Here is a 19,142-nt window from a genome sequence, read left to right as displayed (position 1 = left end):
GTTTGGGATCTTTTTATTTACAAGAACATAAAGAAACACAGAAAATAGGAGCAAGAGGAAGCCATGCAGACTTTGAAGCCTGCTCTGCCATCCAAAACGATCATGGCTGTTCAAACAACTCAGTAATTGGTTTCATCCCATGGAATCTGATCCCTTTATCCCGAGGAACTACATATAACTCCTTCTTGAATGCAGTCAAATTTTGACCTCACCCACTTCTGTGGCAGAGAATTCTACAGGACCCCATTCTCTAGGTGAAGAAATCTCTCCTCAGCTCAATTCGCAATGGCTTACCCTGTATTCTTTGAAAATGACCCCTGCTTCTTGACACCCAGGTCACTGGGAACATCCTTCCTGCATTAACTCTTTTTATTCCTGTTAGAATGTTATGTGTTTCTATGAGATCCCCATCATTCATCTAAACTCTCTTCTAAAACTCTAAACCATAGTCCTAACTGTACCAATTTTTCTGCATGTGTCATTGCTATCCCAGAAATCAGTCTAATAAATGTTCATTGCACTCCATCTCCATTGGCTGAACATGCTTCCTTAGATAAGGAAAAAAAGTGATTCCTGATGAAGGGCTTGTGTCTGAAATGTCAACTCTCCTGCTCCTCGGCTGCTGCCTGACATACTGTGCTTTTCCAGGGCAACATGTTTCGACTCTGACTCTCCAGCATCTGCAGTCCTCACTTTCTCCTAGACCAAAACTGAACGCAGTTCTCCAAGTGTGATCTCACAAAGAGCTTGTACAATTCAGTAAGCCATCCCTACTCCTGTATGTAAAGTTTGGTGCTATAAGGCTAACATATCATTTGCCTTCTTTGCCATTTTCTGCACCAACATATATATTTTCAGCAACCTAAGAGACTGCTTGCTAAGATAGAAGCCATAAAATTGGGGGCAAATTATTGTTATGGCTGAGAAATTGATTGAGTGGCAGGTGACAGAAAATAGGGATAATGGGTACGTACTGACATTGGAAGGATGTTCCTAGTCCCACAAGGGTCTGTGTTAGAGCCTCAATATTCCCATTATTTATGAATGACTTGGATAATGGCATCGCAAGCCAGATATCCAAATTTGTTGTTGACACAAAATTAGGTGGCATTGTAGACAGAGTAGATTAGAGCATAAAATTACAAATTGATTTTGATAGCATAAATGAATGAGCAAAACTGTGGGTGATGGAGTTCAATGTAAGCAAGTGAGAGGTTATCCAGTTTGTACCTTAAATAAGGGTAAATCAAGGTACTTTCTAAATAGTATGAACTTAAATACAGTGAAAGTCCAAAGAGATTTAGGAGTTCTGATGCATAGATCTTGAGATGTTACAAACAGAAGATATTCAAGAAGGCTAATGTAGTGATGACCTTTATACCTTGAAGACTGCAATATTAGAATTGAATTGAATTGAATTTATTGTCATGTGTACCGAGGCACAGTGAAAAGCTTTAAGCAATACAGCCATATCACATATTTAAATAGCATAGAAAAGTAAATAATAGGTAAACAGCGGCCAAAACCAAGTGAGTCCATTCAGTATTCTAACAATAGTAGGGTTGAAACTGTTTCAAAACCTGCAGGTGTGTGTGTCCAAGCTTCTGTACCTTCTCCCTGGTAGTAGCAGTTGTAGAAAAGCATTGCCAGTGTGGGATGGTTCTTTGAGAATGCTAGCAGCCTTTCCTTGACAGCAGCCTAATAGATGGGAGGTTGGCCTTTGTGATTGTCTGGGCCGAGTTCACCAATCTCTGTAACCGTCTCCGATCTTACCAGGTAGTGATTCATCCGGACAGAATGTTCTCGATGACGCACCTATAAAAGTTGGCAAGGGTAATTGCCGTCATGCCAAATTTCCTCAGCTGTCTGAGGAAGAAGAAACATTGTTGGACCTTTGTAACTAATGCGTCCACATGAAGAGTCCAAGAAAGTTTGACACTCTCCACTCATTCCTCCTCTGTGCTGTTAATGTATAGGGGTGCATGAGTAACATGCAGCCTCAAGTCAATAATGAGTTCCTTGGTTTTGCCGGCATTGAGAGCTAGGTTGTTCTCAGTCCACCATTTTACAGATCTTCCACCTCCCGTTTGTAGTCTGTTTCATTGCCATCTGAGATTCGACCAACTATGGTGGTGTCATTAGCGAACTTGTAAATGGCGTTAGTCTGGTATTTGGTGACGTAGTCATGGGCATACAGTGGGTACAGTCGGGGGCTGAATACACACCCCTGGGGGGCTCCCAGTGTTAATGAGGATGAAATATTGTCCCCAATCTTCACTGAATGTTGCCTGTAGGTCAGGAAACTGAGAATCCAGTTGCAGAGAGTGGGGCTTAATCCAAGATCACGAGGTTTAGTAATCAGTCTTAAGGGGAAAATAGCGTTGAAGACTGAACTCTAGCCAATGAGTAGGATTCTCACATAGCTGTTTTTGGTGTCAAGATGTTTGAGGGAGGAGGGAAGGGCAAGTGATATGGCTCTGACGTGGATCTGTTGGTCTAGTAGGCAAACTGGAGTGAGTCAAGAGTAGTGGGAAGCTGGAGTTATGCCATGACCAGCCTTTCAAAACACTTCATAACCTCCAAAGTTAGGGCCACTGGGCGGTTCTCATTGAGACATGTTGCATGCACCTTCTTAGGCACAAGGACGATGTTGGCCCTCTTCAAACAGTTGGAGACAGTGGCCTGCTGCAGGGATATCGGAGAAGACCTTTATTAATTGATTTGCATATGCTCTGAATGCATGGTCTGGTACTCTGTCTGGTCCCATCGCTTTCCTTGGACTCACATGAAAAAAAACTGATCTGACCTCGGATGGAGTGACTGTTGGGATAGGTTCATCAAAGGACTTGTCGAAATCAGTGTTACCTCTCCACCGAACAAAGCTGACAAAGGGTCAGTTAGACTCGAAACCTCAGCACTTTTCTCTCCTTACAGATGCTGCCAGACCTGCTGAGATTTTCCAGCATTTTCTCTTTTGGTGAGAGGTTGAATAGGCTGGGGCTACTTTCCCCGAAGCGTTGGAGGCTGAGAGGTTTGCAAAATCATGAGGGGCATGGATAGGTCTTTTCTCTGGGGTGGGATGTCCAGAAATTGAAAGCATAGGCTTAGAATGAGAGGAGAAAGATATAAAAGGGACCTAAGGGGCAACATTTTCACACAGAGAATGGTGCATGTATGGAATGAGCTGCCAGAGGAAGTGGTGGAGGCTGGCACAATTAGAGCATTTAATAAGCTTCTAGATGGGTATACGAATAGTAAGGGTTTAGAGAGATATGGGCCAAGTGCTGGCAAATGGGACTAGATTAGGTTGAGCTATCTGGTCGGAATAGACTAGTTGGACCAAATTACTGTAGATCTCTATGAATCTATGACACTGACGTTATGTTGTAGTTTATACAAAACTCTCGTTGGACTCGACTTGAAGTATTGTGAGCTGATCTGGGTACCACACCTTAGAAAGAATATATTGACCTAGGTAACCTAGGATTCCAAGAATGATATCTGGATATCAGTGGTTATGTTTTGAGGACAGGATCTTAAATTATCAGAAGAGATTACACAAATGAGACCTATTTTTTCTGGAACTCAGAAGGTTAAGGCTGATATTAGAATACATACAGTGTGGAAACAGGTCCTTCGGCCCAACAAGTCCACACTGACCCTCCGAAGAACAACTCACCCAGACCCATTTCCTTACATTTAGCCTTCACCTAACTCTATGGGCAATTTAGCATGGCCAATTCACCAAACCAGCGCATTTTTGGACTGTGGGATGAAACCGGAACAAATCCAGGGAGAACGTGCAAACTCCACACAAACAGTTGCCTGAGGCAGGGATTGAACTCAGATCTCTGGCTAACTACTGCTAACCACTGTGCCCACCCAAAGTCTTCAAGATATTAATATGATAGACAGGGTAGATAAAGATAAACTATTTGCACTGGTTGCAGATTCTAGAATTAGGAGTAATCATCATACAGTTAGGGCCATACCATTCAGGAGAGATGTTAGGAAGCACTTCCACACACAAAAGGTTGGGCAAGGATTCAAACTCTCTTCCATTCATGATAGTTGGTGTTAGATCAGTTGTTAAATATTAATATGAGATAGATAAAGTTTTATTAAGCAAAGGTATTAAGGGATATGGAGTTAGGCCATATTGATCTCTTTGAATGGTGGAATGGAGTCAAGAGACCGAATGACATAAACCTGTTCCTATGCTCCTATACTTGGTGTACAAGAATATCCATTTCTCGGTGCACCCTCCTTTTCTCAATTTATCATCATTCAGGTAATAATCTGTCTTCCTGTGTCTTTTAATATCAATAAACTCTCATTTATCCTCATTATGTAGCAGCAATCATGAACAAAAGATGTGGTTTCTGGATTGATTCACTCAAATTTGGCTGCGTGATTTACTGGTGCATCTGGTGTGATCGATCTGCAAGGGAAATCCTAGTAAAGTAAATGGCAATTTTAGATCTAATTGGAAAATTTGGGTCAATATGTTCTGAAGGAAATGTGAATATCTGAATCAAAAGTAGATGCACAGCCACGAGGAGTCAGCAGGTCAGTTTTGGAAGACTCCTGTAAACAGTTTGTTCAGTAGCATCCTTTTGAACTTTTCATTTTTAGCTCATCTTAGTATGTGAGGAACTAACAAAGCGAGGGTTGAATGCTCATCCCCTATTCTCCTTGAAACTGATTGCCTTTCTGAGCTATTTAAAGGCTATTTAAGCACTTACTACAAAGCCAGCAGTCTTTTTTACAGCAGAGAGTGGCGGGAGCTAGGCGGAAGTGAGGTCAGAGCAGGGAGGCTGTTGGGAAGGCAAGTGATTGCTAGTCAAGTAGGTCCAACCATGGTGCAGAAGGCCATTTAAGAATAGGGCAGCAAAAAGACAAGTAGTTGTTGTAGGGGATTCTATAATTAGGAGGACAGAAAGTATCTTATGCAAGCTGGATCAGGAGTCCCACATGGTATGTTGCCTACCTGGTGCCAGGATGCAAAACATCTCCGACCGACTTGAAAGGATATTGGAGCGGGAGGGGGATGATCCAGTTGTTGTGGTCCATGTTGTGACTAACAACTAGGAAAAGCTAGGGTGGAGGACCTGTTTGGGGATTATCAAGCATGAGGAAGGAAATGGAAGTACAGGTCCTCAAGAGTCATAATCTCTGGATTACTGCTAAAGCAACATGCCAATTGGCACAGGGATAAGAAAATTAGGGAAGTAAACATGTGGCTAAGGGATTGGTGTGGGAAAGAGAGATTCCATTTCATGGGGCATTGGCATCGGTTTTGGAAATGGGGGGATCTGTACCATTGGGACGGTCTCCAGTGAAAAGAATAAATAGAGTGGCCAGTCGGACTTTAAACTTCTGAGGGAAAGTGAATGCGACAGGGAGTATGAAGTAAAATGGATAGATAAGCAGCAGGATAGCATGTGTGCAGGTGGGTTTAAACTCAAGGCAGACTAGGAATGCAGCAAAAGAGAAGGATAACTTAGGACATCTTATGATTTTCAATATCTCTAGTAATGATAAGAAAGTTAGCATTAAGGCACTTTACCTGAATGCTCGTAGTGTTCAGAACAAAGTTGATGAATTAACGAGACAAATAATTGTGAATGATTATGATGTGGTAGGCACCACAGAGACATGTTTGCAGGGGGTTCAGGACTGGCAGTTAAGCATCCAAGGATTTACAACTTATCAAAAAGGTGGGCAGAGGGGTCGGAGTTGTCTTGTTGGTTAAGAATGAAATTAAATCTATGACATTGAATGACATTGGGTCAGATGATGTGGAGCCTGTGGGGTGGAGCTGAGGAAGCACAAAGGGAAAAAAAAAGAGAGTTATGTACAGACCTCCTAACTGTGGTCAACACCAGAGCTGCAAGATTTACTGGGAAATAAATAGGGCGTGTCAAAAAGGCAAGGTCACAGTGATCATGGGGGACTCCAATATGCAGGTGGGCTGGGTGAATAATGTTGCCGTTGGATCCAAAGAAAGGGAATTCATGGAATGTTTACAGGCTGGCTTTTTGGAACAGCTTGTGATGGAACCCACGAGGTAGCAGGCTATTCTGGACTTTATGCTATGTAATGAGCCTGACTTTATAAAAGATCTTAAAGTAAGGGAACATTTGGGAAGCAGTGATCATAATATAGTAGAGTTCAGTCTGCATTTTGAAAGAGAGAAGACAAAATCAGATGTAACGGTGTTACAGTTAAATAAAGGCAATTATAGGGGCATGAGAGAGGAACTGACGAAGATCGACTGGAAGCAGAGCCTAGCAGGCAAGACAATAGAGCAACAAAGGCAGGAATTTCTGGGTTTAGTTGAGGACACAGTACAGAGGTTCATCCCAAAGAAAAGAAAGATTATCCATGGAGGGATCAGGCAGCCATGGCTGACAAAGGAAGTCAGGAAATGTCTCAAAGAAAAAGAGACAGCCTATAAAGTGGTCAAGAGCACTGTAAAATCAGAAGATTGGGGAGGCTACAAAATCAAACAGAGGATTAAAAAGAGAGAAATAAGGAATAAGAGCATCAAATATGAAGGTAGGCTAGCCACTACTATTAGAAATGATACGAGCAGTTTCTTTCAATACATAAGAAACAAATGAGAGGCAAAAGTAGACATTGTACCACTCCAAATAGATGCTGGAAAGCTAGTGATGGGAGAGAAGGAAATAACTGAAGAACTTAGTAAGTTCAAACATCCATCGTTAAGGATGAGATTTCTAAATTCTTGGAAGTACAGGGTCGGATTAGAACAAGTCAGCATGGATTTAGTAAGGGGAGGTTGTGCCTGACAAACCTGGTAGACATGAGTAATATCCCAACAATTAAGGAGAGTTGGGGACAAAGTTGAGTATGACAAAATAAAAAGTTCTAGAAAGGCCAAAAAGTTTAAAAATTGATAAATCTCCTGGCCACGATGAGCTTCACCCTAGAGTTCTGAGGGAGGTGGCTGAGGAAATAGCAGACGCATTGGTTGTGATCTTTCAAAAGTCACTTGAGTCAGGAAAAGTCCCAGATTATTGGAAAATCACTGTTGTAACCCTCTTGTTCAAGAAAAGATCAAGACAAAAGATGGAAAATTTTCAGCCGATTAGCCGAACCTCGTTTGCTGATAAAATTCAAACATCCATCATTAAGGATGAGATTTCTAAATTCTTGGAATTTAGGGTCGTATGAGAACAAGTCAGCATGGATTTAGTAAGGGGAGGTTGTGCCTGTTAGATTCTTTGAAGAGGTAACAAGTAGGTTAGACCAAGGAAACTCAGTGGATGTTATCTATCTAGACTTCCAAAAGGCCTTTGATAAAGTGCCTCACAGGAGGCTGCTGAGTAAGGTGAGGGCCCATGGTGTTTGAGGTGAGCTACTGGCATGGATTGAGGATTGGCTGCCCGTCAGAAGGCAGAGAGTTGGTATAAAATGTTATTTTTTTGGAATGGCAGCTGGTGACAATTGGTGTCCCGCAGGGTTCAATGTTGGGACCACAGCTGTTCACTTTATATATTAATGACCTGGATGGAGGGGCTGGGGACATTCTGATGAAGTTTGCCAATGATACAAAGTTAGTTGGAGAGGCAAGTAGTTCTGAGGAGGTGGGAAGGCTGCAGAAATATTTAGACAGTTTAGGAGAGTGATCCAGGCATGGACTATTTTCTAAACAGTGAGAAAATTCATAAAGCCAAAGTACAAAGTGATCTGGGAATTCTAGTCCAGGATTCTCTAAAGGAAGACTTTCAGGTTGAGTCCTTGATTAAGAAAGCAAATGTAATGTTGTAATTTATCTCAAGAGTATTGAAATATAAAAGCAGTGATGTGCTTCTGAGACTTTATAAAGCTCTAGTTAAGCCACATTTTGAATACTGTGTCCATTTTGGGCCCCATACCTCAGGATGAACATTCTGGTATTGGAGCGTGTCCAACAGAGATTCACATGGATGTCCCTGGATTGGTAGGCCTGACATACAATGAATGGCTGAGGATCCTGAGATTGTATTCATTACAGTTTAGAAGGTTGAGGGGAGATCTAATAGAAACATACAAGGTAACGCATGACTTAGAAAGGGTGGATGCTGGGAAGTTGTTTCCTTTAGGCAAGGACCCATAGGCATAGCCTTAGAATTAGAGGGGGTCAATTTAGAATGGAAATGAGAAGACACTTCTTCACTCAGAGTGATGGGCCTGTGGAATTCACTGCCACGGAGTGCAGTGGAGGCTGGGACGTTAAATTTCTTTAAGGCAGAGATTGATAAATTCTTGATCTCGCAAGGAATTAAGGGCTATGGGGACAGTGCGGGTAAGTGGAGTTGAAATGCCCGTCAGCAATGATTAAATGACAGAGTGAACACAATGGACTGAATGGCCTTACTTCCACTCCTATGTCTTATGGTCTTTTGGTGATAACAACATTGTGTGGATCTGGTGTTCCATACAGTCTAGAACAGTTAATAACAGCAAATGTTTTGCCGAAAGGAAGTTAGTGAAGCTGGTTTTTAAATGACAATCCAATAGATTCATGACCATCATTATTAAAACTAACAGCTTATTCTTAATTTACTACTTAACTACAGTCAAATTCCGCTTTCTGAAATAGTAGGAGTTGAACTCATAACTATGGAGGGTTCTTCTTGAATTACTAATGTCGTGCTATCCTCACTACATTACTAACTAGCCTTGCTGAATCAAATAATGCTGTTGAAGCTCAGTTAGCTAACATTTCATTTATGATGCTCACAGTGAGAGTTCAATCCCTGCTCTGGCTGAGGTTACCATGAAGGACCTGCCTTCTTAACCGCATCTGAGGTGAGGTAACCCTCAGGATCAACTTGTCCGTTGTTTCCTGTCTCTCTCTGTCTCCCTCTCTCTACATAGTTAGACAGCAGTGCACATCAATAGCAATCATTGTTATTAGACAGGTTCAAATTTGATATCTGCCCTCCAACTATGCTGCCATACACATACGTGATGCAATACTGCTGAGGTAATAGAATGGCTTAGTTTGTTGGTGATGTCGAAGTTGCATTTCTACATGCGTGATGCCAAGCTGCATACAATAATTTAAATTGTGTTCAGGTATGTAAGTTACTTATTATATTTTTTTTACTGAAAATATTTACATAATGACCAACAATTCACTGAATCTAACTTATGGAAATGGATTACATGCTAATTAATTTCCAATATGTTTTAAAATTCCACAATGAGGAATGATTTGGAGATGCCGGTGTTAGACTGGGGTGTACAAAGTTAAAAATCACACAACACCAGTTTATAGTCCAACAGGTTTAATTGGAAGCACACTAGCTTTCGGAGCGATGCTCCTTCATCAGGTGATAGTGGAGGACTCAATCGTAACACAGAATTTATAGCAAAAATTTACAGTGTGATGGAACTGAAATTATACATTGAAAACTTGATTGTCTGTTAAGCCTTTCATCTGTTAGAATACAGTGATAGTTTCACTTCTTTCATGTGTAAGTCACAAAACCTTCTTTTAAAGTTGCATTCTCGGGTTAGCTGTTAACAATGGTGATAGCTAGACAATATATTGAAGTTGTTGGTCCCCTGTGTTCTCTGTCTATGCCATGATGTTTAGATTGATTCTAATCTAAGAAGTGAGATAACAGAGTTTTATATAAATTCATGCAGTTATTGAGCTCAGAGTTCAACATGAATGCATGCAGTTTTTGAGTACAATGTAACTCTGCAAGTATAAATTCACCCCACAAAATATATGTGTGCATGTGGGTCTTTGTCTGTCTGTGTGTGTGTGTCTGTGAGGGGGTGCATGTGTGAGTGTGTGTGTGTGTGCACGTCTGTGTGAGCGTCTGTGTGTACCTGTGTCCATGTGTATGTGAGAGTGGGTGTGTGTGTGTGTGTGTAGTGCAATGGTGATCACCTGTAATGTGACATGAACCCAAGGTCCCGGTTGAGCCCCTCCCTATGGGTACCGAACTTAGCTATCAGCCTCTGCTCAGCCACTTTTCTCTGCAGCCTGTCCCGAAGTCCACCTTGGAGGATGGACACCCGAAGGTCCGAAGCTGAACGGTGCCCATTCATCCGTTGTCGTAGCCTTTGCTCGGTTTCCCCAATGTACCATGCCTCAGGGCATCCTTGCCTGCAACGTATAAGATAGACAACGTTGGCTGAGTCACATGAGTACCTGCCATGTACAAGGTGGGAGGTGTTCCCACGCGTAATAGTGGTATCTATGTCCATAATCTGACATGTCTTGAAGCTTCCACTGTGACAGGGTTGTATAGAGTTGTTCTGAGAGCCGGTCAGTTTGCTACGAACAATGATCTGTTTGAGGTTTAGTGGTTGTTTAAAGGCAAGTCGTGGAGGTGTGAGGAACGTCTTGGTGAGGTGCTCATCCTCAATGATAATATGTTGCAGGTCACGAAGAACATGGCGTAATATTTCAGCTCCTGGGAAATACTGAACAACGAAGGGTACCCTGTCAGTTGCAGCACGTGTCTGTCTCCTGAGGAAGTCATTACGGTTCCTTGCTGTGGCACATCGGAACTGGCAGTCGATGAGTTGAGCATCGTACCCCGTTCTTGTGAGGGCATCCTTGAGTACTTCCAGGTGTCTGTCACGTTCCTCCTCATCTGAGCAGATCCAGTGTATGCGTAGGGCTTGTCCATAGGGAATGGCTGTTTTAAAATGTTTTGGGTGGAAGCTGGAGAAATGTAGCATTGTGAGGTTGTCTGTGGGTTTGCGGTAGAGTGTGGTGCTGAGGTGTCCATCCTTCTTGGAGACGCATGTATCCAAGAATGAGACAGACAGTCGAGAGTAGTCCGTGGTGAGTTTGATGGTGGGATGAAACTTGTTGATGTCACTGTGTAGTTTTATCAGTGACTCCTCGCCATGGGTCCAGAGGAAGAAATGTCGTCAATGTACCTGGTGTATAATGTTGGTTGGAGGTTCTGCATAGAGAAGAAGTCTTGTTCGAACCTGTGCATAAAAATGTTGGCATATTGGGGTGCAAATTTGGTCCCCATGGCTGTTCCGTGTTTCTGGATGAAGAACTGGTTGTCAAAGGTGAAGACGTTATGATAGAGGATAAAGCGGATGAGTTGTAGGATGGTGTTTGGAGACTGGCAGTTGTTGGTGTTGAATACTGAGACTGTTGCCACGATGCCAACATTGTGGGGGATGCTGGTGTCGAGTGTGGAAACGTCCATTGTGACGAGGAATGTTCCCGGTTTGATTCGTCTGTGGGTGCTGAGTTTCTGTAAGAAATCTGCAGTGTCACGACAGAAGCTGGAGATCCCCTGTACAATAGGTTTCAAGATGCCTTCCACATAGCCGGGGAGATTCTCACATAGGGTCCCATTGCCAGGATGTTTAGATTGATTCTAATCTAAGAAGTGAGATAACAGAGTTTTACATAAATTCATGCAGTTTTTGAGCTCAGAGTTCTACATGAATGCATGCAGTTTTTGAGCAAAGTACAATGCAACTCTGCAAGCATAGACAGAGAACACAGGGGGCCAACACCTTCAACATATTGTCTAGCTATCACCATTGTTAACAGCTAACCCGAGAATGCAACTTTTTAAAAAAAGGTTTTGTGATTTACACATGAAAGAAGTGAAACTATCACTGTATTCTCACAGATGAAAGGCTTAACAGACAATCAATTTTTCAATGTATAATTTCAGTTCCATCACACTGTAAATTTTTGCTATAAATTCTGTGTTACGATCGAGCCCTCCACTATCACCTGATGAAGGAGTGTTGCTCCGAAGGCTAGTGTGCTTCCAATTAAACCTGTTGGACTATAACCTGGTGTTGTGTGATTTTTAACACAATGAGGAATAGTTGTATGGTCAGAATAATGGATGCTATGCCTTCCAGCAGAGGGCACTGACTCAACTTGAGTGAAAGAATCTTGAAGAAATTCACATATCTTCCTTTTTCGCTTGTTGGAGAATCTGATATTACAGTCCTGTTTTTTCTGAAGTTGTGATTGAATCATTGAATGATGATTTAATTAGTTGTATTTGAACATATTCTGACTTTAAGATATTCTATTTAGATTATTATACTGCTTAGAAATAATTAAAATCCAAACCTATAATTTGATCAGATGCTTCATGTTTATCACATTTATTTGGAAAATACTTACTCACATTTAAATTGAATTAGAATGAGAATTACATTTTATTGTCATGTATGCTCACATACAGGGTTATGGCATACAATGAAAAATGTACAAAGTTGCCATTCCTGGCACCATCTTAGATACAAAGGTACCTAGGAACAAAACCTTAATAATGGGTTAAAAGTTCAACATTATACTATTCCTCGAATAAAGTAGAAAAATAAAGTTATAAAGTTAAAAGTTTAATTAACAGATTAACTGATCAATTTGCAATTCTCATTTCAATGACTTTGTTGTTTCATTTGAGGCAAACTGATTTTATTCAAGAGGGTTTGCAGTTCAAAATAAGCTGAAACTGAATGGCTGTTTTAATCTCCTTCAATTTTTCTCTCCTGCAAGTCTTAAATCATAGTGGGGTAGCTTTCAAACGACTGACACTCTCTCATTCTTTGTCCAACTGGCACTTTTCTTGTTTGAGCCTGAAAAATGAATGTTGACAGATTTTTCAGCTGTGACTAACTTTGTAGGCCCAGCAACTATTTACTCATGCAATCCTGCTACGGGGTGAGGGAGATCTGTGATTAAAGGTAAGACAGGTGGAACACTCAGCGTTACTCTGAATATAGTTCTCCATTCTGAACATAAAATCAGTGAATTTGTACTCACATCTACAACAAAAACAGCAATTTAAATTTAGATAACACCTTTATCATAATACAACACACAAGGCATTTCTCAGGAGGTTTGTCAAACAACATTTGTAGAAAGACAAATAAGGAGACAAGAAAAAAATTTGTGTTGCTAAAAAATAAACATGCTGTCAAAGCTATTTGTCTTGCACTCAGGATGTAAGAATGTCAGACTGCAAACAGAGCAAATAATCAATATCAAGGAAAGAGGCTGATTGTTGGTGAAATTGATCCTGGATTATTCAAGACATTGTCATGGAGAAAGCACCGGGAACCAATTTCCTCTGTTATTTAATTTATGTTCCTTCGCCCTGCATTGAACTTCTCTGCATATCAATATATGTAGGTTCTGAATATAAGTGAAGAAAAAGTGAGGACTGCAGATGCTGGAGATCAGAGTCAAGAGTGTGGTGCTGGAAAAACACAGCCGATCAGGCAGCATCCAAGGAGCAGGAGAATTGATGTTTCAGGCATAAGCCCTTCCCAAAATGTCAATTCTCCTGTTGCTCGGATGCTGCCAGACATGCTGTGCTTTTCCAGTACCACACTCTCAACCCACAGATAAGTGAGCCACAATGTGAGCCCAATTAATAAACTTAAATTAGTTAGCCATATAATACTTAGCACGCTTGGAGTTATTCAGTCAGTGATGTCCAGTTATTGAAACACATCCAGCAAAAGACATTTTTTTCTAAAATTTGCAAAGAGAAGCTGGTTGAGCACAGTCAGTACTTTGCCTATTGTACACAGTCAAAAGGAATTGCTGTTTAATATGATCACATGAATGACTAATGCAGGCAATGAATTTCAGGGGCATTTCAGTACTAAGTGTAAGGTTATGTCTTCCAACAGCTGCAGATGGTATTAAACAGCACATCTCTTTGGCTGTTTTGAATAGGTACATTAGATATCATGTCCAGCATTGCATTTTTTTTTTCAATTAAACTGAAGCATAAAGGACAACAGCTTCTTGTTATATTTTCCATGGCAATGCTTGACCACTTAGAGTCAACTTGGCAACCATCAGAATCCTTCCGCATGCACTGTACATTGTTTGGTCCTTTTGAAATTTGGCATTTTTTCAGTGCAAACCAAGAAGTTTCAACAACATATCCCTTTTCTCAGCAATATTTGATGTGTTCAGACATAATCAAGACCTTGGTCAAAAGGTAAATTAAAAGATGCCAAAAATATTTAGGGAATGAATTCCATATTTTGGAGCATATGTAGCTAAATATACAAGTGCCAGCAATGAAATAATTAAAACTCTGCATACTGTGATGAAATCTGTTTCCAGCAAGCTATAAAAATGTAACCCTGAGAGTGCACTCAGTTCAAACAGTGCTATTTTTGACTATTTCAAAATGTACGTATTATTCAACTCTGCCCATTAGCAAGGAAGGGCCTCATTGACAGGTTTTCAAAAGGTCTCTCAGGAAAGTTCTGGGATCTCTGAAGAGGAATCAATTGTTACATGATTTGGAGATGCCAGTGTTGGGCTGGGATGTACAAAGTTAAAATCACACAACACCAGGTTATATTCAACAGGTGACAATCACCTGATGAAGGAGCATCGCTCCAAAAGCTAGTGTGCTTCCAATTAAACCTGTTGGACTATAACCTGGTGTTGTGTGATTTTTAACTCAATTGTAACAGGCAGTATGAAAGACAGCAGCTGAGGATGTGAGACAGAGAGAGGGGTGACTCCAATTTTAGAGTACTGCAATTACAGTGTACTATTGAAAAGGCAGCTGAACTATGTAGATTCTGTATAGGGGACATGGTGAGAAGTCAAGCATTGTTGGACGATCCTATTGTTTAAAATTAGGAAGAAGTTTTAAGACATTTCCTTTTAGCTTCTTTGATTTAATGGGAACAGTTCTAACATCTCAAGACTTTCCTTATAACTACACAATTAGTTCCTTCAACAAAATTAACTCAGCCCCAGTTTAAATGAAAAACTTTTCTTTCTCTACTTTTCATTTCTATAAAAACTTCTATCTTTCAATATTTTAACAACTTGACTTAAAGTTGATGTCAAAAGTTATGAGATTAGAAATGTGATTCTGTATTTAAAACATGCATCTCCAATTTTACCTCCACCGTCATTTCTTTATTAATTCACAGGATGACAGAGTCACAGGCTTGGCCAACATTTATTGTCCATCACAGAGGGCAATAGGGTTAAGAGAGTCAACCACATTGCTGTGGGTCTGGAGTCACATGTAGACCAGATAAGGACAACAGTTTCCTTCCCTAAACAAAATTAGTGATCGAGATGGATTTTTCCAACAATTGACAATGGATTTATAGTCATCATTAGACACTTAATTCCAGATTTTTATTGAATTCACATGCCATAGCACAACTCAAACCTGGAGACTCCAGAACATTACCTTGATCTTCGGAATAACAGTCCAGCGACAATACCACTAGGCCATCAACTTACCCCCCTTACACTGCTATGGCCAGCTGTATCAATTCCTCTGCCATTGCCTCCACTTACACCATTATTTCCTTCTTTCCACTACATTTTCATTTCCACCTCCAGTTCAATCATCAGTTCAATCCCTGCTATTGCAGTGCATTTTCCATTAGCAAGGTGCTTTATTTAATTTGGCAAAGATCTACTATTCCATGTAACCAAATAAACTAGACATGAATGGGCCATAACTTGTTGTCAAATTAAGCTAATGGCATTTGCTGCTTTTAAAATGCAAGTACTACAGCAACTTCAGGAACAAGCAATTGTGTAGCTTAATGCAAACATTTCAGTTATAATATATCTAAATTTTGGAAAAGCTCAATAAGTAAGTCTGCTCCAACAATTTCCACCACATAAGCAGAAGAACCAGCCAACTGGTCATGTGCTGATTTTCAATCATAGCGATAACACAAAATTTGCATATGCTTTTGAGTAATGGTCTGTTGGCATTGGAAGCATGCAACATGGAGATCGATGCCAAGAATAAAACTCCGACAATCTGGATGCAATGTTGGAAGAATTCAATTGCCTCACATGACTGGCCAAAGTCACTAAACATAGCTGCAATTGCTATTTAGATTACTAAAGTTTTCAGATGGCACAAAACTTGGAAGAATATAAATTGTAAGGGGGAACAGTTTTGACATAGATGGACATAGACAAATTGATGTATTGGGCAGATGATGTTCACTTTAGAGAAGTATGTGGTGATGCACTTTGATCCAAAAGAATATTGAAAGATAATAAAACATAACAGGGGGTATATTCTAAACAACATGCAGCAACACAAGGATTTTGGCACTTTGCAAGAATGGTTCCAGGGATGAGGAATTTCATTTCTGAGGAGAGATTAGACAAGTTGGGATTGGTTTCCTTGTAGAGAAGCAAACTAAGATGTGATCTGATAGAGGTTTTCAAAATCATCAGTGGGATCAACCAGTAAATAGAGAAACTGTTGCCACTCATAAAAGGAACAAGAAGGAGTGGGCATAGATTTGAGATGATCTATAAAAGAAACAAGGGTGAAATGAGGAAAACCTTTTTCACACACTGAGTAGTTAGGGTATAGAATGCACTGCCTGGAAATGTCATTGAGGTAGCCTCAATTGAAGAAGGCATTGGATGATTATTTGGATATAAGGTATGCAAGGGAATGTGAAAAAGCAGAAGATTGACACTAGGTAATGATAGACGAAAGTGAGGACTGCAGATGCTGGAGATTAGAGTTGAGAGTGTGGTGCTGGAAAAGCACAGCAGGTCAAGCAGCATCCGAGGAGCAGGAGAATTTATCTTTTAGGCAAAAACCTTTCATCAGGTAATGATACTCCTTTAATGAGCCAGTGATAGCATGATGGGCCAAATGACCTCCTTCTGTGCTCTAACACTTCAGTCATCCTGTGTTAGTCTGCTCAGTCCATCCATTATTCAATTACCAACCATTTCTATTGATTAGGATAATATTCAACAAATACTCTCACTGAGCATGGTCATAAACATCATGACCAGATCTCACAGCTTGTACACATGGTTAACTATTCACCTGTGGAAGCCCCTTCAATGAAACACATTATACAACATACGCTGATACATTTTCCTCTTCCTTGCAAGGCGTGATCTGTACAACTAGAGGAACTAACTGCACATTGACATTTGCTAATACTCTTTCAGCCGACTTTGGTGGCTGTTATTGTAATGACCATTGCAAAACCTATGTGTGGACCAGGTTAAAAAAAAACACATGATCGGATTGAAAGTGGAGCAAGCCTGGAGGGGGTGATACAAATGGCAAATGCTGTTCCTCACTCATAAATTATTATGTTATGAAGCAGCCAAAGAGATTTGTGAATAGGTGATCTTATAAACAGCAATGGATGGAGTGAGGTTGAGGTGTGGAACTGTGTAGGAGCCTGCATCTTCAGATCCAGTTTTAAGAGAGGGCACTCTCAACTTGTGTACTAAGCTTCAAAATGACATTTGCAGCATCAAATTACTTGTTGACTTGCATCGCCGTCCGCCCATTCAGCATACTTCTGCTGGCCCTTCACTTAGAGCTCTCATGGCCCCAATAATATAACATTCAGTTCCACTCAAACCTATCTAAGTCACGAATGCAAAAGGCATGGAATTGTGCATCTTTTCAACAAATGGTTGAGGTCGCATGCTTTGAGAAGTGTTGTAGATTAGAGGGAGAGGATTCAAAGTCAAATCAGGTATAAAAATATTCTGATGGAAACCTTGATATCTGACTGATATGTCAAGAAAACCAGAGGAAACAAACAATTGAAGATTAGGAAGGCCAGCATGAAAATAATTAGTGCTGTTATTTGGCAGCACAGGGAAATAAGAATGCAGTTTAAATGAATTTGGTGACAATACAGTAATTTAGAGTCATAGCCATAGAGCTTTACAGCACGGAAACAGATCCTTTGGTCCAACTCGCCTATGCCAACCATGCTAACCTAATATAGTCCCATTGCCAGCACTTGACCAATATCCCTCTAAACCTTTCCTATTTATGTACCCATCCAGATGACTTTTAAATGTTGCAATTGTATCAGCCTCCACCACTTCCTCTGGCAGCTCATTCCATACACGTACCACCCTCTGTGTGAAAAAGGTGCCCTTTTATATCTTTCCCCTCTCACCCTAAAATGATGCCTGCTAGTTCTGGACTCCCCCACCCCTGGGAAAAGACTTTCTCTATTTAGCCTATCCATGCCCCTCATGATTTTAGAAACCTCTATAAGGAAACCCCTCAGCCTCCGATGATCCAGGGAAAACAGCCCCAGCCTACTCAACCTCTCCCTATAGCTTAAATCCTCCAACCCTGGCAACATCCTTGTAAATCTTTTCTGAACCCTTTCAAGTTTCACAACATCCTTCCACTAGGAAGGAGACTAGAATTGCACAAAATATTCCAACAGTGGCCGAACCAATGGCCTGTTCAGCCGCAACATGACCTTCCAACTCCTGTATTGAATATTCTGACCAATAAAGGAAAACATACCAAATGCCTTCTTCACTATCATGTCCACCTGCGACTTTACTTTCAAGGAACTATGAACCTGTACTCCAAAGTCTCTTTGTTCAGCAACATTCCCTCGGACCTTACCACTAAGTGTACAAGTCCTGTTCTGATTTGCTTTTCCAAAATGCAGCACCTCACATTTATCTAAATTAAACTCCAACTGCCACTCCTTAGCCCACTGGCCCATTTGATCAAGATTCCATTGTACTCTGAGGTAACCTTCTTTGATGTCCACTACATCTCCAAATTTGGTGTCATCCACAAACTTATTAACTATACCTCCTACGTTCATATCCAAATAATTTATATACATGACAAAAAGTAGTGGAACCAGCATTTGGTTGTATTGAGTGATGTTCATTGGCTTTTGTGGTTCTGGAGTTTGCCAGAGTTTTGATTTCATTTATTACTGTCACATTTTCAGAGGTACAGTGAAACATTTTGTTTTGTGTGCAGTACAGGCGGATCATACCATACATAATGCATTGGAGTAATAGAAAAGGGTAAAGAATACAATGTTACACCTGCAGAGAAGGTGCACAAAGAGCGAGATGAGAATTAAATTTAAAATTTGAGAGGCCCATTCAGAATTCTAATAGCAGCAGCTGTCCTTGAAGCTGTTAGTACATGTGTTTAAGCTTCTGTATCTTCTGTCCAACAGAAGAGGTTGGAAGAGATTATCACCAGGATGGGAGGGGTCTTTGATTATGTTGGCTGTCTAACTGAGATATGGAAGAGCAGGAGTGCAGGTGAATTAGATGGCGAGTTGCATTAAAGCAGCTGGAGTTTGCAATCCTAACAGACGTTTTGAAC

Source organism: Chiloscyllium punctatum, chromosome 5 (genome assembly GCF_047496795.1).
Source record: "Chiloscyllium punctatum isolate Juve2018m chromosome 5, sChiPun1.3, whole genome shotgun sequence".
Classification (NCBI taxonomy): Eukaryota; Metazoa; Chordata; class Chondrichthyes; order Orectolobiformes; family Hemiscylliidae; genus Chiloscyllium; species Chiloscyllium punctatum.
This window is presented reverse-complemented; position numbering follows the sequence as displayed.